The sequence below is a fragment of the Rattus norvegicus genome, chromosome 8 (genome assembly GCF_036323735.1).
Source record: "Rattus norvegicus strain BN/NHsdMcwi chromosome 8, GRCr8, whole genome shotgun sequence".
NCBI lineage: Eukaryota > Metazoa > Chordata > Mammalia > Rodentia > Muridae > Rattus > Rattus norvegicus.
In genome coordinates, this window is record NC_086026.1 from 78,360,834 (window position 1) to 78,382,041 (window position 21,208).

At 45.5% G+C, this 21,208-nt stretch overlaps 1 protein-coding gene and 1 long non-coding RNA gene across 3 annotated transcripts in view; both read left to right on the forward strand.

The window, feature by feature from the left end:
• Positions 1-21,208, forward strand: part of Rora (RAR-related orphan receptor A) — a 733,021-nt gene that overhangs the window by 178,124 nt on the left and 533,689 nt on the right.
• Positions 1-21,208, forward strand: part of LOC120094342 (uncharacterized) — a 235,481-nt gene that overhangs the window by 145,336 nt on the left and 68,937 nt on the right. Inside the window, exon 1 of the long non-coding RNA XR_005488663.2 lies at positions 1-21,208. This exon is cut by the window's left edge and continues 145,336 nt beyond it; it is cut by the window's right edge and continues 8,112 nt beyond it. This is a non-coding gene — a long non-coding RNA (uncharacterized LOC120094342).

Below are 21,208 nucleotides of genomic sequence, written 5' to 3' on the forward strand. Positions count from 1 at the left end.
AAGCCATCGAAGCAGGATCCACTGGTAGTCTCCTGTTCGTGACTTTACTCAGTGCCTGTTTTATTTTGATAACCAACTCAAGCCTTGGTTTCATTGCCCATGGCCTGGGGTGACAGGGGCAACTATGTCATTGTGGTGAGAATCTATAGGGAGTCTTTGTATGAAGCAAGTGGGATGGTGCCTGACACCTAAGAGCACCATTGACAAGTCCACCTTGATGTCCTCGCCACAAAAATCATGGCAGCTGAGGCTGACCCCGGCTCTCTGGGTCTAAGCCCACATGGGTTTTATTCAACCTGACCTTTATGTTCTTTCTACTAAGCCTGCTTCTTCCTCTTACTGCTTAAAGTGGGCCTCCCTAAACTTCTTCACTTACAACCCATTTCCAACCATGAAATGTTGTAGTTGACCCTTGATACCATATAGAGTAGGTATGCATATTGAACATTTACTGAGGATGAATTGTAAAGAACTTTATTTTAATATAATTATCGGGGGGCCGCTCATGAGGCTCGGTTGGTACAGTGGTTGCCTAACACGCACAAAGCCCTGGCTTCCATCCCCAGCGTTGAGTGAAAGCTGGAGGTGGTGGTGCCTGTCTGTGGTCTGCTGCTAGAGGTGGAGGCAGGAGGATCAGATGTTCCAGGCTATCCTTAGCTACATAGCGAGTTTGAGGCCAGCCTGGGCTACATAAGACTCTGTCATAAGACAAAGCTAGAAAAGAAGTATTGGCATACATACAGTTTTACCATTTATTTAAAAGTAAAGTGCGTTGCATTTCATAAATTTGCACACCAATGAGGTGGATGTTCTTCTCTATTTTTGCCTAAGCATTGAGTCTTGGCTGCATGTTGATACTGCAGAATAGGCAACATTTTCTGTGTCAATCAGAGTTATTGTGTATTTTGGTTTATAATCATCAATGGGCCACTCCTTACATGAAGATGTAGTGCAAAGGTGAAAAAAAAGAATGTTGTAGGCTCTTTCAGAAATGGTTAAAAGTTCTGCCTGAATCCCAAGCTGAAATTCACTGAGCGACTAGATTTCAATGAAACTCTAGTCATCAGCTCAAGTCGAAAATTTTAAAATCAAACATTCTAAAGTTGTGTGATCCAAAGACTTACTAATTTAATACTCATATGCTGAGGAATGATGAAGAAAATATTGAGTCTGTGTTTTCAGTAATAAAACAGGATGTTTCTGTAAGAGCAAAAAGTTTCCCATGTACAATAAAAACACTGCTGTCATAACTTGCAGTCGTCTTGAATCTTAGCCCAAGTGTTCAGGCAGTAGTAAGGTTGGGTAATGTAACATAGGCTAGTGCCACCAGAGATACTATGGATGCATTACCTGTTGGATTTTGAATTAGCTTTTCTTTGGCACAAATTTTGAAGCCTTTTAATGTTACCAGATGTTTCATGACCCTGACATCCATTATGGTACCCCATGTGGTTCATGACCCAGAGTATAAGAAACCAGGGTTTCCAGTACCTGCTGCCACCCAGCTGCCCCAGCCTTGAGTTCTTTTTTATGCATGTACTTTCAAAGTAGTTCATGAACTCCTTGGAGACATAGATCCCATATATGAAAGTGCCTTTTTGGTCCATTGCTCTTAGCCACTTTTCTGGTTAGGACAAAACACAGGATAGTAGCAATTTGGGGGAAGGAAAGGCTTTTATCGGCTCACAGTGTTAGAGTACAGTCCATCCTGGTGAGGAAGTCATAGGGGAAGAAACATGAGCAGGGAGATGAACCCTGTGCTAGCTCACTCTCTCCGTATACAGTCCAGCACCCTAGCTCATGGAATGCTGACACCCACACAGAAAGGTCTTCAACCTCAATAAATCCAGTCTAGGGATTCTCTCACAGGGATGCTCAGACCTTTGTCTCCTAGGAGGCTCTACTTCCTGTCAGGTGGTAGGTATTAACCTTTACAATTGTCAACATGCTTTAAGAGATTTCTTCATTTAGCTGCCAAACACTGTGTACTAACCCAGGGGAGATTCTCAAGGCTGGCTTTAGAAGTTTGTTAGAAGTATTCCTTACTGATGGGAACTGCTGGGGCTTACACCCAGGGTTCTAGCTACACGGTGACTCCCTCCTGGAAAAACACACACTGAGAATAAGGTAGGTTCCCTAAACTGTGTTCAACAGTGCAGCAACTGCCCATTGCTTTCTGTCAAGGAAGGACCTGAGTTCTTTCTGTTCACCGATCTTCCATTTGATGCTTGAGCAAATGAAGCGCACCCTCACAGACATGTACATAATTAAAAATAAATCTTTTTAAAAAGGTGTCTGCATTAGACTCCACAGACAAAGTTTTGTAACCCCAGCTACGAGAGATGACAAAAGATGCATAGGACTCCTTACTGTGGGTTTTGTAGACCAATGAAATAGTGAACTGAGTCCTGGTTTGGATGCTTTTAACCTCTGAGCACTCATTACCTTACTAAAAGCTCTGAGAAGTCCTGCTGCTTAGCAACACGTTTAACTTTATTTAACTTACACTCTCCAAACCACTACCAGCATGGAAATCGGTTTTGAAGCATTTTGATTAAGAAGCCACCTGTAGACCAGTAGTTAGAAATGCTGGATTTGAGGGCATACACTCCACGAAAGCTAAGCTTGATGTACTTCTTAATGGTATCGTTGAAAGTGTTGTCTGAGGACATGGCTTTGCACGGAGACTGACTTCTGCAACTTCTTCATCTGGGTTCCTGAAATCACTCAAGGTTGCATCAGGACCAGCCTTGTGTGTCACACGTGAGCAGGGTGATGTTAGAGGAGATCCTTTCCTGGCCTCAGCTCTGGACTGAGCTTCGATTGCACTGGCATTCGTTTGGAGTTGTGTGGTTTAATGTATCTGTGTCCTCAGCAGCTGTGCCAACCTCCCATGACATCCGCTTTAACCATCAGAATCATGCAGTTCTCAGGAAGCAAGAAAATAGTGCCAAGGACACTCTCTGTGGTCTCCCCCAAACTCCAACACTGACATGTCAGGTCTGGCCAGCTTCAGCAAAGTGTTCAGACCTACAAGGTGCCTCCAGGGATACTGCTCAGAAAGGCTGTCTCTCTCAGTGGCGAGCTTTTAGAAGTAAAGACCAAGGGATGGAGAGTTGTCAGTGTGATGGAAAACAGAAGTGAAAGGTGATGTGGGAGAGGGTCAAAGGTGACACTGTGCTCTACCAGACCTAGGTTTTACTGCCCATGCGTGCTGTGCACTTGAAGAATGGAGGCCTCCAGGGAACCGCACACCCTCCACTCTCTGCGAGCTCTTATTCAAAACCTCCATTTGGAGCTGGGGAGACAGCTCAGTTGACAAAGTGCTTGTCATACACAAGTGAAAACCCAGGTTTGATCCCCAGAACCCAAACAGAAGAGCCAGGCTTGGTGCCATGTTTGTAATCTTGATGCCACAGAGGCAGAAAGGAACAGTTCTCTGCCTGGGGCTTGCTGCCCAGTCAGCCTAACTCACTTAGCAAGTTCCAGTCGAGTGAGACAACCTGTCTCAAACAGCAAAGTGGGTGGTTCTTGAAAATTTATTCTGGAGGCAGACCTTTGGCTTCTGCATGTATTCCTGCATGTACACGTACCCACCACATGCCCTGGCATATACACATGTATCTGCACACATATGAACATGTACATCTATGGGCATAGGCATGTGTGTATACACCTGTGCATCCATACACACACAAATCTTCTGTTGGGATCCCCACTCTCACTAGGATTGGTCCTGGTCTGATTGACTGAGTCAGTTAGTTCTTGATGTAAGAAATTTTGAAAATTGTGCATGTCAACAGTTGTTCCTGTAAGCTCAATAATCAGACTGGGTTGGCTGTAAGATCCAAGATGGATGCTCAGAGGCTTCTAGGACTGGGGTTATAGTGAGGAGACCCATGTACAAGGGTCGTTTCTCTTTATGGCTCTTCACCAGTAGCAGACAATCTGCTTCCAGAAGAACCTCTGTGGCCTTGTGGGGCTACTCGTGTCCCTGTGTCGCAGCTACTCAGAAACAGGAAACCAGGACACAGTGTTCAGCTCCCATTTCCTGTTCTAAAGTGGCCACTGGGGTAAGTGAAATTGGATAAGCGAGGGACTAGCTATCACCGGCTTCTGACTCGGAACATACTGAGGGGATCTGTATAGAGTTTAGCCAGCAAGATGGCTTAACCGCACGTTATTGTCAGCATTACTGAGTTTCCAATGGAGCGGCACGTGAGAAGACGAATGTGGTTCAATCTAGAGCACACACTTTAGCCTTGTATAGATGTGTATATATTTCTCAAAGCCCTGTCTAAGTGATGCTAAGTAAGCATTGGGATCTTCTGCCTCTGGGGAAGTTTTGAAGTTGCTTGTTCCAAATACTGTAGGTACAGGAAACCTGATGGGCTGGTTCTATCCTGGAAAAGGAAACAGGGACCTCAGGCTTCTCGCTGATTTGTGTCTTTGTATTTTGCAGTACTCTCAGTACCTTTGTTCTGATTTATTTCTCCAGAACGAAGTGAGGGGTAGTCCAAAGAGGTGTCCCGCTTGCCCTGCTGAGGAAGAGAATGCATAGCAGCTGCAGGTACCCAGCCATCTGGGACATCTCTCTCGTCTTGATGCATTTTACGTTAAACTTGCAGAAGCCCAAGCTTTTTGTTTTCCCTTATCAGGACAGAACAGAACAGAACAGTCTTCCTTTGAAACATTTCAAAAGTCAGGAGATAGACTGAGGAGGCCTAGGCATGAGGAACTGAGTTCAAATCCCTGAGCAATGTGAAGAGCCTGGTATGGTAGTGTGTATGTAATCCACAGACCAGGAAGCAGAGAAGGAGGATCCCTGAGATGGGTCAGCACCAGTCTATCTAGATTCTGTGAGAGATCAAAACAGATAGAGAATGATAGAGGAAGATACTGGAGTTGACTCTGGGTCTCCAAACATACATACATACATACATACATACATACATACATACATACATACACACATACATGCATACACACACACATGCAACATGTATACATACAACACACATACAACACATACTACATACAACATACATATACGCATCATACATACATGCAACATGCATACACACTACATACATCAACACACATACTACATACAACATACATACAACACACATATATACATCATACATGCATAATATATACATACATACATACATACATACATGGATGCTTATTCCCCACACACACATACACACAAGAGGAAAATAAAAGTGAGGATACAAGTCTGTCCCCCAGTAAACCTGTTGTCACATAGTACTTTGTTGGAAAGCCTTCTGTGGAATACCTATGTCATGTGCCAGGAAACTAGAACTTCAGGTCCCTGAGTGTCAGACGTGTTGACCTTCAGAGTCCCTCATGTGATAACATCATAGAAGATCCTTTGTGCCACTCAAGTCAGGTCTGTAGGATTTATCCACACATGCCTTATAGAACCAATGGAAAATGTCACCACAGGGCTCACATCAGAGGTGTCCAGAGTATGGCTGGTGGCCCTTGAATTTAAGAGGTGAAGAGCTAGCTGGGCAGCTGGCTCAGTCAATCTGTGCTTGCTGTGTAGGCATGGAGATATGAGTTTGATCTTTAAAAATCCATGTTTTATAAGAAATTGCAGTGTGGTGGTATATAATTATGAGTCTTAGCCGGGGGAGGAGGAGATAGAGGAGCCCTTAAAGCTCCATGGCAAGTCAACCTAGCCATGTCAGAGGGCCCCAGGCCATTGAGAAACCCTTAGTGTCGAATGCAGAGCCATCTTGAGCAACTGCTACTCTGGGAGAAGAGTCTAAAGCTTGCAAATATCACTTCCACTTGACAAAACGTGCTGCTTGCCGGTAGACTGACTCTGAGTTCCTTTGAGAGCCCTTGTTTTTCACCCAAGCAGTCTTCAAGTCAGAAGAACCTGACCCGGAGTTCACAGGAGAAGCTGTTCTTTGTCCTTTGTGAAGGGCTTTTGGACTCCATGTGACCATCTTGCTGGCTCATTTCCCTTTGGTCCTGTGTACTAATCACCCATGGCTTTGTTGATTACTTTGAACTGTATTGAGCAGCACCAGGAAAAGTTCTCCAAGCACTCCTATCTCCGTGACTGCCCCGAAGGAACCCTCTGCAGCTCACACAGGGAGAACGCCAATCTTCTCCAACATGGCAGCAAGGCAGGCAGGTGACAGGGACACACTGGTCCTTATAACCAGTTCCTCTCATTTTTCACTAGAGGATCATCAGTGAACTAAAACTTGCTGGTTTTCTCCCTAAGCTTTCTGAGAAGGCCAATCCCTTGCTCACTTATAGTTAATGGGATGTTGACAGCATTTTGCCAGAACAGGAAAGAAGAAGGAAGTCGATCTGGCCCTACAGCAACTCTCCTCCTTCCTCCTGTTAATTGAAAGAGAAAAGCATCCGAGACAGACCTTCCATGCTCCTGGACCCCTCCCCCTTTTCTATACATACTGAGCTTCTGGACCAAGATTCCCTCTCGAGTCCCACCTCCTCTGACTCCCTGATTCCTCGAGTTCAACCGCTTTTCCTGCCTGTCCCCCACCACCCCTCCAACTCTCCCTGTGATAAAATGTGGGATGCTGGAGGCTGATGTACGAATCCATTGCCAGAAGACAGTTCCCAGGACCATTCCCCACATCCCACATCATCCTTTCCCCCAGGTCTTTGCTTATAAATAGCACACCAGAACAATGGACAGATATTTTGATCTGCTGAGGATTTTTGGTGTAGGAAGGAGTGACATGGAGTGTTGAGCAGAGAAACTTTTTTGGATATTTGGTATGTCAGAGCCTTCAATATGCCTGTGGCCCAGCCTTCCCTTGGTCTGGCATTTACCTCTGCTGTCTGCCCTGCTCTGACATCATCTCCTGTATACTCCTTGCTCCTCCTTGGATGCTTTGGGTAGGGAGGATTCCAGGAGAAACCACTGGTCCATTGTATCTTCCTTTCCACTTCTATTCTGGTCTCAGCCTGGTTTTGCCCCTGTAACCTTGAAAGACTTCATCCTTTCCACCTCGGCGTCATAAACATTGTTTACAGTTCACCTGTGTTTATAGCTGGATATTTATAACCAGTGGGTGTGGAGAGGGTCCTAGGATTCCAGGTTCTAAGTTCTAACCTGCTCTCATACATTTCAAGGACCACATTGCCCCAAGGACTGATTCTGTGGGCTGCTAAAATGAAAGGTGATTAATCTGGCAAGAACATCAATATTAATGACCTGAAAAGAGAGCCAGGACAGGCCAGAACCTTTCCCCAAGGGCCTTGTGTACAGCGACTTTCTAGACATTACTGATTTATTCATTGGACAAATATTTATCACGTGCCTCCTGCATACAAGTGAAGCACCTGAGTTCCTTGGGCAGTGTTTCTTGAACGTGACTGTGCAGGCAGGACGCTTGGGGTGAGGGGGCTGTTAAAGGCTGGTGCTGATGCTGTATGTCTGGGTAGACCTGAGATTCTACATTCCTGTCAGGTTCCCCACAAACAGCAGTGCTTCCACAGATCACATCATAGTTGGCAAGAGTCTAGACCAGTGCTGCCAGGGGGAAGCATGGTCTGGGTCACTCATCGCAGACACACACATGGTTTTCAATATTGGAAAGGCCATATGTAAAGGAAGAGTAACCACAGAAATGGCTCCATGGACAAATTGTTTGCCATGCAAGTGCGAAGATCAGAGTTCAAGGCCCCACAAACCTTGTTAAAAACAAAAGGCCTGGCAGGCATGGTATCCTGCCTGTAATCCCAGTACTGTGTAGGCAGAGGTAAAGGGTCCCCAGGGTAAGAGCTATATCGATTAGCCATATTGGCAAGCTATAGGTTTAGCAGGACATTGCTTTGGTAAATAAGATGAAGACGGATAGAGAAAGAAAACTGATGTTAACTTCAAGCCTACACACGCACGCACGCACACATGCACACACACACACACACACACGCGAGTGCATGCGCGTGCGTGCGCGCACGTGTGTGTGTCTGTGTGTGTATGTGTATGTGTGTGTGTGTGTGTGTGGTAATACCTGGGCTCCCACACATAACACATACACACATACACACATGCGCACACACACACACAGTACAAAATTAAATTTTTAAAAAAAAAGGATTAGGTGGAGAGCATTTTGAAGATCTGTTGGTTTACTCTCTAGTTTACCGAAACCACAGCAGTAATGTGCCATCAGAAGGAACATGTTCAGATTTTCACAACCTGGCATCACTTTGCAAGTATCTGCTTTTTGCTTTGGATATGGATGCATTCAAGATGCTCTGTGACTTCACATAGCCATGTACTCACGGAGTCCATGTTACTGACTCATGGCAGGTGATGTGGGAAAAATGACTCTGAGAGAAGTAGAAGGAGGCACCAGGGGCCTGGTGCTACAGCTCAGGGCCACGTGGTTGCCTTGGTAGAGGAGCATCTTCAGACTCACAAAGGTGAGGCCAGATAATTTCCCACACCCCTGTGAATGCTGAAATGAAATTCTCAGCTCTAAGCCAGTGGCTTGCCAGTGGGTCATAAATTCTTTTCCATCCCATTCTAAAGTCAAATGGCTTGAAAATGCACAGGTATACTAGAGAGGTGTCTTGGAGAAAACCCTGCCCAAATGTGTGGTATCCCTTTCACGGTTCTTTCTGAGATCAAGGCCTCTGAGCAAAGCTGAGCTGTTGGCATCATGTCCTGGCTTGGGTGTGGCAGTGTATACTCTGCACTCTTTTTCATTGGGAGAAGAGAAGAGGGAAGAACCATCAGAGAATGGGGACCCGCTTATATGACTTGGGTTAGAGATGCACAATAACCAGATTTTTTTACTTTTTTCTCCTGCATTCTTTTTCATTCCCCACTATTGGTCCTTGGTGCTTCTGTACACACATTAGAAGGTTCTCTATCTGTGCAGATGGGACTTTGGAAGCCATCACACAAAGCAGCCGTGGAAATGTCAAGAACAGGCATAAAGATCGACCACATTTCCATGGTTTTCTGGAATTGGCTGTGATGTTGGGCCTGGGATCTCAGTATTGGCTTGCTCTCTGAGAATTGCTGCATTCTGAATCTCCAAGGTGCTGCCACAGTGATGGCTGCTAATCCTTATTGGGCACCTCTTTGTGTACGTGGAGTTTGACCCAAGTTTCATTTTCACTGAGTTCTTAGTGGGACATCATTTTCTCCAGGAGGATCAGGACTAAGCTGGAATCCTCTTCTATGAGGTAAGGGAGGAAGAGTTCCTCTGTATCCTGTCGCTTGGAGTTGATTTGTACCTTGAGTGTCCAGGACCATCGATGAGTATTGGCTCTGGGGTTGGATTGCCCAGGTTGAACTTTGGTCAGGTGTTTTGTCTCCTGTGAGTCTTAGTTTCTCTGCGTCTCAGGCTCTACAATGATAATTACGCTTGCTGCCCAGGTTGAGAGAGAATTAAGTAATAATTAATAAAGAGATGCTTATGATATCTTGGAGACATTAACATCACCATCATTCATACCACCATCAACACCATTATTGCCTCACTATCCCCACCACCAGCTTCACCATGATCAACAGAATCACTGTCACAATCACTGTCATTAAGTCTTCAACATCATCAACAGCATCAACAGCATCAAGGTCACCATCACTGTCATTACAACCATCAAGAGCATCACTGTCATTACAATCTTCACCATCGCCAACAGCATTATCATCATCAACACCATCATTGTCAATCACCTCTGTCATCATCACCACCACTATCACCCTTGCCCTGCAACTGGTCTCCCCAGCCTGACCATAGCTGGAAACAGTATGAACAAGATGAAGGTGATGGGTAATAATAATTGTCAACTTGAACAAAACTAAAAATCACCTAGAAGAGAGTTACCTGGACATGGCTGTGAGGTATTTCTAGATTATGTTAATTAAGATAGGAAGACTCCTGCTCAATGTGGGTAGCACCGTGCCATGGGCTGGGATTCTAGACTGAATTTAAAAACAAAGGATGAGTGCCAGCATTAATTAATGGAATGTGCACTTGACTGGATGCAATGAGGCCAGCTGCTGCCAGGCCTGCCCCCATGCCTTTCCCACAGCGATGGACTATACCATCAAATGGTGAACCATAATCAACTCTTCTTTCCTCAGGTTGCTTTTATTTGGTATTTTGTAACAGCAATGGAGAACGTAGTGAATCTCAAAGTCCTCCATATCTGTGCCCCACTCACTCCCCAGCCCTCTCTACCCCGACATCCTCTTTCCTGAACTGATGAAAGGGAGGCTGGATCTTTTCGTTACTTTTTTCATTTCCCAAATAACAATGTTTCTGGAAAAGCTTGCAAACACAGTTCCAACTCCTTCAGGCAAGCACAAATGAAGTACATGAAGAGCGTGGCTAGCAATTCCCAGAGGAGCAGGCTAGGGTGGGAGGATGGCAAGCTGGGGTGGGCAGACTCAGGAGAGAAGCTGCCGGTCCAGCGCCATCCGCTATTGAGTTATCACGAGGCTGCTCAGCCAGCTAAGTACAAATTAATCTCTCGTGGCTGGCCAATTATACATAGTCTTTAGGGAGAAAACAAGTTAAAGAAAATGTGTTAGGTAAAGCAAGGGCTAGCCGCTCTTGAATTGGGAGGAGGGGCAGACTCACTCTGTGTCAGGACTTATTTTCACAACTGTAGACCAGCAATTTACCAGCATGCATAATACAGGAACCATATCTAATGGTGTGTGTGTGTGTGTGTGTGTGTGTGTGTGTGTGTGTGTGTGTGTGTGCTCGAATGTGTAGTGAGGCGGGCAAGCATCTGCTTTTCAACAGATGCTCACCCCGTGTTCGTTTCTCCACTCTCCCTCCTTGGCTCTCCCCTTCCTCAGCCCTTCCTCTAACAGACAAGAGAGCATCCCCAACAGCCGCTGAGCTCATCTCCCCTCTGTTGCTCTTGCCTCCTGGAAATTGTTAAGTTGTTCTCTTCAACCCCACCTGTGAGATCGACACTTCCCAGGGTTGTTGCTGCCTCACCGAGTAATCCGTGGGGCTGTGACAATGCTGGTTGTGAAAGCAAAGGTAAAATTCCAAATTGCCTTGGTTTGTTTGCGAATGTGTGTGCATGTGTGTGTGCTCAGGTATACATGTATGTTCGAGTACATGAATGCAGAGAAGACAAGCTTGAATGTGCTGGATGACAGCGATGGCTTCCCTGGGTGCTACCCACCTTGATTTTTGAGCCTGGAGCTCACTGATTGAGCTAGATTGGCTAGCCAGGGAGCCCCAGATAGCTGCCTGTCTCTGCCTTCCTTGTAGAGGTTGCAGGCATGCATCCCTGTGCCTGTGTTTTTACATGGGGCTCAAAGTACAGTACCTATGCAGCAAACATTTTACCGAGTACCACGCCCAAGTTGTCTCAGTTTTTATAGGCACCCAGGGATCTGTTGGTAGATGCCTTTCCCAGGCTTGCTGCTCTCCCGCCCCATCACGATCTCTTCCAATAATGGAGTAGAGAGGAGGAATGAAGCTGCAGGCAAAAGTTAAAGCTACCAGGGCACCCACATGGCCCCATGGTTCAAGTTCACGTTCATCTCCTGGCTTTGGTTTTGTATCTTGGCTACCTTAGAATGAAATCAGTGGACTAGTCGGGGGCATCCGGAATGCCTCTCACTGTGTAAAGTAAAGCCTGCTTACGGCTGGTAGAAGACTACCATTCAAGCCTAAGCCTCCAGCCATAGGCTTGATCTTATGCTCTTGTGATACAGGCAATAAAATATGATTTATGTAGTAGAGAAAGGTTAGGAAGAGATGTCGTTAGAAAAGCCACAACCAGAAAAAAATAACAACAACAAAAAAAAACCAAAAAAAAAAAAAAACAAAGATCCAAAACTTCTACCAAACCTCATCGGCCACCAATGTTTTCCAAAAATGGCTGGTGGTGGAGTGTGTGGCAGAATTCCCAGTCCCTTTGCAGAACAGCCAGGATCCTGGCACAGGGTGTTTTTTGAGATACCGATGTTGGAATATGCATTGTCACCATTTTCAAGGATCTCACTCACACTGAGGCCTGAACAATCCTAAGCTATTCATTTCGGCTGTTCACCAGGAAAGAAGAGACACCAGAAAACCATGTCGCTGAGGAATGGGCTAATCTAGTAGAAGAGTTGAGCCCTTGAGACTGCTCCAATGTGGGTGTGGTTGAGCACACCTAGAATGTTGGCCCTCAAAGGGGCTGAGGCAGGAGGCTCCTGTGCTCATAGCCACAGTGAGTAGCTTAGAGAGACTGTCTCAAAATCCAAAAGAGGGTTGGGCTATAGCATTTGTGTAGTGTGTACCAGGGCCTGTGTTCAATCACACACACACACACACACACACACACACACACGAGAGAGAGAGAGAGAGAGAGAGAGAGAGAGAGAGAGAGAGAGAGAGAAGCAAATAAGCAGACAGACAATGCACCCTGGGAAATGCAGAGCCCCCAGGTTCACTGGAGCTGAGCCTGTGTTTACAGCCTTGAGCCCTCTGCCTGACTCCTCAGAACTCCACCTGACTCCTTCCAGAACTCCAAAGTGACTTACCTCCTGACTGAGGTTGACAAGAGCTTCAAAGGTGTTTTTTAGAAGCAGATCTTTTGTTCCTCCTCAAGTTTCACCTCCGCCCACCATGCATTTTTAGGGAAATCAAGCCCTCTGTTTTTGATAATTCTGCCCTCAACTCGTCAAAAATGCCACTTCATACCAGGGATCTGGTAGCTGGGTAAAACTAGAAAGTCTTGTTCACCCCTTCAAAATCAGTTAATTAGTCCAATTCAGTGAGAGGGTTGTCTTGTCCTCAGAGCACAAATCCCGTGTGTCCCTGAGTTTCCCACAGGCTCGAGGAGTTCCGTGCAGGACTCGAACCCACCTTTCACTCTTTTTTTCAAACAAACCAAGCAAAAAAGCCCAAAATGTACTGCCTTTAAGTGACAGCAGTGACCTCCCATGCCTCCACTGGACAAGGAGGAAGGTAGAGCTTAAGGCTAGTTTGAAGTTTTCTACCCATTTGCTGTGAAGCTTTGAGTGGGTCTTTTAACCTCTCTCATTTTTTTTTCTTTCTGGTTAATTGAGGAGAAGAAACAACAGGAACCTTTGCACCCAAAGAACACCCCTGTCTTCTGCATCGTTAGTAACCACTGAAGTCCCCGTGCAGAATATTCCACTCCCAGTATGTTTTGGTTGGCGTCTCTGTTTATTGTCTTTGCAAACACAGTGTGTTGCCCTGTCATTGGCATCTTGCCAGGACCGGAGAGCCAATTCGATCATGTTGTTTCTGGCTGTCAGAACGTTCTCATCTGACCACTATGTAGAAGAAGTGTGTGGAGAGGGTGTCTGAGTGACATTATGACTGATTGGCTGATAACAGTGGCTGACAGTGATTGATTGAGTGTGAAGTTATCTGCTCTCATTACTCCTAAAATTGAATTCAGATCGGTTCTATTGGAGGGTTTCCATGGAGACCACAACCTGCCGGAGCAGGTGTCTGTGGGTGTGGTGGTTTATTATGATCAATACCTGTTTCCTGCGCTGGCCTGCAGAAATTATTAGGGATTGGAATCAGGCAGAAAGAAGTGCAGGCGTGCGTGTGTGGATGCATGTGTGCGCGTGCACACACACACACCCAACAAATAATAAAAAACCTGTGTGTGTGTGCTCATACACATGATGTGTAGACATATGTGCATGCATATGTACGTAGAGGCCAGAGTCAGAGGTCAACCTTGAGTGTTGTTCCTCAGGAGCTGTCCACTTGCTTTTTTGAGATCAGGCCTTTCAATGTTCTGAGGCTTTCTCACCCAGCTAGACTGGGCAACTAGTGAGCTTCGGGGATTCACCTATCTCTACCCCCACGCCCACCCCTAGCCAAGCTTTACAGTGTATATTTGCACATCTGGCTATTTATGGGGTACTCTAGTTTCATTCTGTTGCTGTGATAAAACACTATTCGCCAAAAGCAACTTGGGGCGGGGGGGGAAGGGTTAATTTAGCTTACACTTCTAGGTCCTAGTCCATATTGAGGGAAGTCAAGGCAGAAACAGCAGAAGCTGGGGAGGAGCATTGCTTGCGCTCTCTCTCGCTCTCTCTCTCTCTCTCTCTCTCTCTCTCTCTCTCTCTCTCTCTCTCTCTCCTGCCCTTGAAATAGTGCCACTCACAGTGGGCTTGACCCTTCTGTATCAATTCATAATCAAGACAATCCTCCATAGATGTGCCCACAGGCCCATCTGATTGGGCAATTTCTAGATTGAGACTCGCTTTTTAAATGGCTATAGCTTGTGTCAAATTGACAGATAAAGGTAACTGGGACATGGCATACAGGTTCTGGGACTCAGGTCCTCATGCTTGTCTGGCGAGCATGTTGCCAAGTGAGCCATCTCTGCAGGCACAAGAAACTGTCTAATGCTGCTGCACTGCTGTTTGAAATGAATGCAAGTTGACCCACCAGCAGTTCGCCGTTGTTACCTTGTTGCTCGTTTGGGTAGTGTGCTCTTGACAAGTGGTCCTGCTTTTGAAGAACATCCCTTCTCTCCTTGAGGAGAAGGGGGATCACAGACGTGTGTTCGCCCTTGTTTTTCAAAACGTGATGCATTGCAGCTACAACAAACACTAATCATGTCTTAAGCGCGAGTCTGTTCATGCCAAGTCAGGGTTGGTCCCACAGGCATCTCGGGTTGTTTCTGTGAATGAAAATGCCATTAACCGTTTCACAGGCTCGCTTTATTGATCTCTGCCAATGTTTGCTCTGTCACTCTTCAGGAAAGCCTTCTGACTGCCTGCACTAGAATTAACGACTCCTGCTTGCCCTTCCTGTGACATCCATCCATCTTCCATCATTGCGTTCATCCAGGCGATCTTGCCCTAAAGTTTGTCTCTTTCTCCTTCTAAATGATGGCCTTCCTGAGAGCATGGTCATCTTGTTTCTCTCGGCACCATCCTCAGCATCTCTCAGATCTCCTGATATACCCCCAAGGGCTCAATAAATGCGTGTTGCATCCAATGAGTTGGGTTTGGACTGCAGGGTCATCTCTTCCCAGAGCAGTGTTTAATTAGATCCCTTCAAGGGGAGGTGGTGGGTCTTGTGCCTGGTGGTTCATTTGCTTTGCCTCCTCTTCCAAAGCTAGGTCTGCACCCGGGTGGGTTGTTAGGAAATAGCGCGCTCCAGGAAGCTCATATTGCATAGGACATCCACGCAGCCTCTAGAGCAGTGCTGGCCAGGCAGGATAATGGAGAGGGGATACCTAATAAGGATCCCAGTTGATGCTTACACTCCACTGTGTTCACTCACTGGAATCTGTCTCTGCTTACCTTCTTCCCCTTGAATTGGGTTCAGCCATTGAAAGTACTTTTGGAGAGATCCATGCTTAACTGAAGCTAATGTTTTGGGAGCACTTACCCCATACCTAGCACTACACCAGGTACACATGCCTTCCAGTGCTTACCCATCACCTCCACAATGTAGATGTAGAAATCAAGGAAAATGATGGACAGAGCAGTTACGTCGTCTCCCTTGGTTACACAGCTAGGGTGTGGTTAGGCTGGAATTTGAATTCCTGTAGGATGGTTTTCTGTCCTACAGCTAAATCATTTATCACATTGCCTCTTGACAAAAATGGAATTTCATGAAGGGGTGTGTGTGTGTGTGTGTGTGTGTGTGTGTGTGTGTGTGCGCGCGCGCGTGTGTGTGCGCGCATTACCGTAAGGAAATTTAAGTCAAGGTCTTACACATGTTATGCAAGTGCTCTACCACTGAGCTATAACCTCAGGGCCATAGAAGTATTATCTCCAAGTTTAAGTCCTGAGATATTTACATCTAAATCACCTAGAAAAGTAGTTCTCAACCTGCGGGTGTGACCCCTTTGAGGTCTCATATCAGATATCCTGCGTATCAGATATTTACCTTACGATTCGTAACAGTAGCAAAACTACAGTTATGAAGTAGTAAGGACAAGTTATGAAGTAGTAAGGACATAAATTTACGGTTGGAGGTCACCACAGCACGAGGAGCTGATTAAAGGGCCATAGCATCAGGAAGGCTGAGACCCTAGACCTAGAAATTATGGTGAATGTAAAAATACCCTGAGACCTACTGCTGACCAAAATGTTTTCACATTTTATTTTTACATGTGTATGCACTTTTGTCTCTGTGAGTACATGTACACATGAGTGTGCAGGTGCCTGTGAAGGCCAGAGGAGGGCATCAGATCCCTTGGAGCTAGAGTTACAGGCATTTCTGAACTTCGCAATGTGCATGGGAAAACCTAACAGCACATAGCCCTGAGTAAATGCTCCTAGCTGCTGAGCCATCTCAAGCCCCAAGGATTCTTTTTTAAGTTAGTCCATTCCTTTGTTTTGAGAGTAGCACAGACATAGGGTTTCAGTCTACATATACACAACCTGTTAGGTTTCCACTCTGGGGAAGCCCACTCCTTGAGTCTTTTGCATTTAAGTCACTGTCTTGGACCTTTTGTTTCTTCTCTATACTACCTGTGTTTAGAAAATACCAGCAATTGGAACACAAACACGTTTTTCAAGACAACTTTCAGGCCTTTTTTGATAGAATGAAAGGTTGGTGGCAGAGCCCAAAGAACCCTTGAGAGAAGCTCATTAGAAGACACCGACTTGCTCCCACTAAGGGGCCTACCCACGGTGTCCGTAGCCCCACCTCTGAAGGGAGTGTCCAGCAGCTGGCTGCCAGACTCCCACCTACATTCAGCGCAATTGCCCATGACCGTTACAGGCTTGCCCTTGGGCTTCCTGATGCTCAAAGCCTGCCTTGCGTTTTCCTTCCCAAAGTAAATGTAACCCTGAGAGATGAGAATCCACCTGAGAGCCAGGAGTCATTCACTCTTCCTTCCTCCCTTGTCTGCTAACTTCTACAGCCCTGTGTGCCCAGCTCTTCCTCCTCATCTTCCTGACAAAATCCTGGCTCTTCAGGACGCCTTCCTACAGGAATTTTCTCTGACTAATGCATTGCAGCCTCCACAGAGAGGCTCCCCGCATGAACTTTCTAAGAGGCTTATACCTCTGGGGTTAGCTTGGACCTTGGACTCACCTTGCCCTGTCTTTTGAGTTGTCTTGCCTTGTTTGCCGAATTGCTCTGAAGGGTATCAGCTGTCTCTCAGAAGCTAGCATCTGTCAGGGGCCAGGACCAACACCATTTCTTTGTGTGTGTTTTCACTGTCAGCTGGTCTTGTGTAGCTTACACCTTCTCTTGCATTGCTAATAGAAGAAATGAATGCTTGCTGTAAATGGGTTCTTCCCCCATCCCCTCCTCTGAACTCCATTTTGGTCTCCCATACCTCATAGAAATAGATCTGTTCTTGAAGGTTTTCCCACTCTCCCTGGGAATAGCCACCATCCTGGAGACTGTGGCATAAGTGGGGTTGAAGATTGATGTATAGCATAGCATGTATGTGTATGCAGGAGCCTGTGTGGTCGTGTGTGCGGGTGCACATGTGTGCAGGTTAGAGGAGGATCTTGGAAAATGAGCAGTAGACCTCTATTTCGATGACGGAGAGGCCCATCAGAGTTGTGGGTAGGTTGTAGGTGGGCTAGCTCAGCCGCTCATGACCTCCTTAGAACCTAGGAGTGCTTGTGGTGACCTCAGCAGTGTGGTTCAGGTGTGATTCTTGGGACTCTTAAATTCCATGGCACAGAGAATTGCACAATGCACTTTGCCCCGAGAAGTCTGTGGCATTGTTTTTTTCTTGGTTCATTTTTCTCTTTCCATTCAGGATTCTCCTAATGAGTGAGTAAGTGAAAAATTCTTCCTCCTTTTTTTTGTAATTTTAATTTATTCTGCTTTTTTAAAAAAAGGAAAGGAAAAGAATCTAGGCATTGTCAAAATATTTGCTTAATCTTGCAGATTTGGAAAGTTGTGTAGCCTCTCGCTCTGACAGACCAGAACAATGGTCATTAAATGAGAAGCAGATGTGAGAAAGATATGTAATAAAAGCCTTCTATTATGGGCTGTGAGGGGAAACATTCGTTGTTAACAGAACACAGTAAGCGTTATGGAATAAATCAGAAGGAAACCATTCTCAATTACTGTACAAAGATAATTAAAGTCTACCGCACTCATTAAGGTCTGTTTATATCTCTTTCTGTTTGTGTACAAACATATGCACATAGTTAAATATTTTCTATTGTTTTTTTTTTCTGGCGATGCTAACTTCAGAGTCGAATTCTTCCAAATTTAACTTTTGTCTGTGTATCACGAGAAAGTTCAGTCTCTGGGATCTGAAGTCTCAGCTCTCCCCTCTTTCTTGGTTTGACTTTATTGTTCTTGAGTGACTTCTGAATGTCCAAGCATGAAGCCTGATTTCTTCTGGTAGGTTTTTTCCCCTCTGGGTCTATTTTCTGAGTAGCCTCCACCAAGACTTTTCTCCTCTGTTTCAAAAGAGAAAATTCCTGTCCTTGAACTCGAAAATATCCCAAATGGTACCTGCACATAAGCATTCCCGAGGGGCCCAGCTTGTCAGTCATTTGGATACAGTTCTTGAGTATGTCTGATGTGAAGAGTGAGCGATGGGTGGAGTCTCCCTACCACATGGTATCCTCCCTCGTGGTATTCTTCAGGCTGTGAATGCCCCAGAAATAGTGATTTCTTGGAGGGGCATCAACGGTTGTCTTTACAGAGGGAACAACAACCAGCTATAAGTATCATTCACAGTGATCAGCCAGTCAAATAACAGAAATATCAGAAAAATAACAGTCATTCGCCACTGCCCACGAGTAACTTCTGCTTGACTCTGCCTAGGGGATTATGAGGAAATGTGACTGACACCTGCTGTTAAAAGTCTTTCAAAAATTGCTTTCCGTGGTTAAGTAAATCAAGACTTCTCATTTGGGGGCTGGAGAGATAGCTCAGTGGTTAAGAGTGTGTACTGCTCTGTCAGAGAAGCACTCACAAATGACTAAAAATTCCAAAGGATTTGATACCCAATTTCTGACCTCCATGACTCCATGACTTGCACACAGACTGAAGACACCACACACACACACACACACACACACACACACACACACACACACACACACACAGTCTTTAAGACAATCAGAATCTAAATATAATTTCAACCCTTTCCCCCTCTTTTACTCTATGTAATTATATATACTTACGGCTCACTTTTATCTCTCCCTAAAGTTTTCATTCCCTCCCTCCCTCCTTTCCTCCCTTTATCCCTCTCCCTTCCTCCCACCCTCCCTCCCTCCCTCTTCCTTCCTTCCTTCCTCCCTCCCTTCCTCTCTCTCCCTTCCTTCCTTCCTTCCTTCCTCCCTCCCTCCCTCTCCCTTCCTTTCTTCCTTCTGTCCTTCCTTCCTTCCCTCCCTCCTTCCTTCCTCTCTCCTTCCCTCACTCTCCCTCCCTCCCTCCCTCCCTCCCTTCCTCCCTCCCTTTCATCTTTTTCTTGCTTGCTCACCTGTGGTAGGGTATCACTTTGATGTGGTCCAGCGTGGCATCCTCTTGCCTGGGCTTCCTGAGTGCTGGGATTCCGAGCACATGTTTTCATTCCCAGCATCAGTTTTCCCAAGCAGTCTGGATGGTTAAACCCAGTTAGTCTTAGCAGAATTAAATCAGCACATCAGCCACTGGTGTTTTGACAGAACTTTAGCCAAGTCTCAGTAGTCTTGAAAGTCTTTATTCTGGATGTGAACTCTCCACAGAACTGCAAGTGGCAAGGATAGCTGAACTTTCTCTACACTATAGTAAGGCTAAGGGAAGTAGACGAGATTAATTTTGATATGTTGTAGTTAACCTGATCTGTGTAAAGTGGTGTTTTCCTTCCAACCTGTAACGTACGAAATAATTGTCGAGATACTTTACCCTTCTCTTTTAGTAAAAATGCTAAGTTTACCCATCTTGTGCACACTTCATTTCAGGCCAGCCACATGTCACGTGCTACAGTAGTCACATGGGTTGGAGGCGACTAAACTGGGCAGTGTACCAAGTGATTGATGCTTGGAGAAGACGAAGTCTATACACTGAGGTGCCTAGTTTGCGTGACACTCTACCTCAGTTACTTTACAAATAAAGTTTCCCAAACAGTCAGTGATGGCTCTAGGTCAGTTCACTGCTACTCTATAACTGTAATGTTTCTACTCCCATGGATTCTACTATAAATACCTGAGATGTAGGATATTTGATTTGTGGCCCCTGTGACAGGGCCATTCGATCCCCAAAGGGATTCTGACTCAAATGATGAGAACCATTGCTTTAGAAGAACACGGTGAGTTTTACAATTAATTGATGGTTAAACTGCAAGACTTCCAGAAATAATTGGGCCTCATTGCTGCACCAGCTCCCACCCTTGCTGGACTGTTCAACTTACCGTGTCTCTCCTGGCTTGTGCTGTGACGTCATCTCAGAGCCTAAATCAGTCCAAGGGCAGCCATCATTGTGCACAGACTCCTTGCCGTAGAACTAGGATGGCAGGGACTTCTAATCTGATCTCTCTCAGTTTGAGCAGCTCAGTGACAGGGAATTCAATTGCTGATGGGAATCTCTCCTCCTTTGTGAAGTGGGAAGCCTGATGCCTACCTCATGGAATTGGCTGAGGAAGGAGAACTGAGCTCCTGGCAAACATGCAGTATACAGGTAATAAGGGATGGCTCATGTCATATGCACCATTTCAACATGCAGATTTGTACAGATGTGAATGCGTGATGGCAGTTACCATAGTGTCCTCCTTCCACAGAGGGGACCATTATATCACTCTTGGGTCCATTCATGACAGCCAGACTCCATAGCTTATGCTCAGATATCAAGACATTTCTGGGAGAAGTTAATATCTGGGCCATATTGGAAAACGTCTAAGTGTTTGCCAACTTAGTTCTGACCACTTTACGTTTTTAGCATTATTATATGAATACATAATGCTTTTTACTATCTGTGCTTGGTCTAACCTGGGCTCAGTATTGTAGCTTTTTGTTGTCACCCAAATAAGCGAAACAGGCATATTTTAGTGTAGTCTGTTTACAGGATATAGCTAACATCCTTACTGTACATTCCCCCAGACTCTTCTGGTTTTCTCAACATTTGATTTCTGATTACTTTTTCTAGTTTCCAAGCTTAAGTTACTCTTGCATGGACTTAGTCTCATGCACAGAAGGACATGGAGGCATTGTGTGTGTGTGTGTGTGTGTGTGTGTGTGTGTGTGTGTGTGTGTGTGTGTGTTGGAGAGCACTCTGTCCACCTATACATTGCTTTTGATATA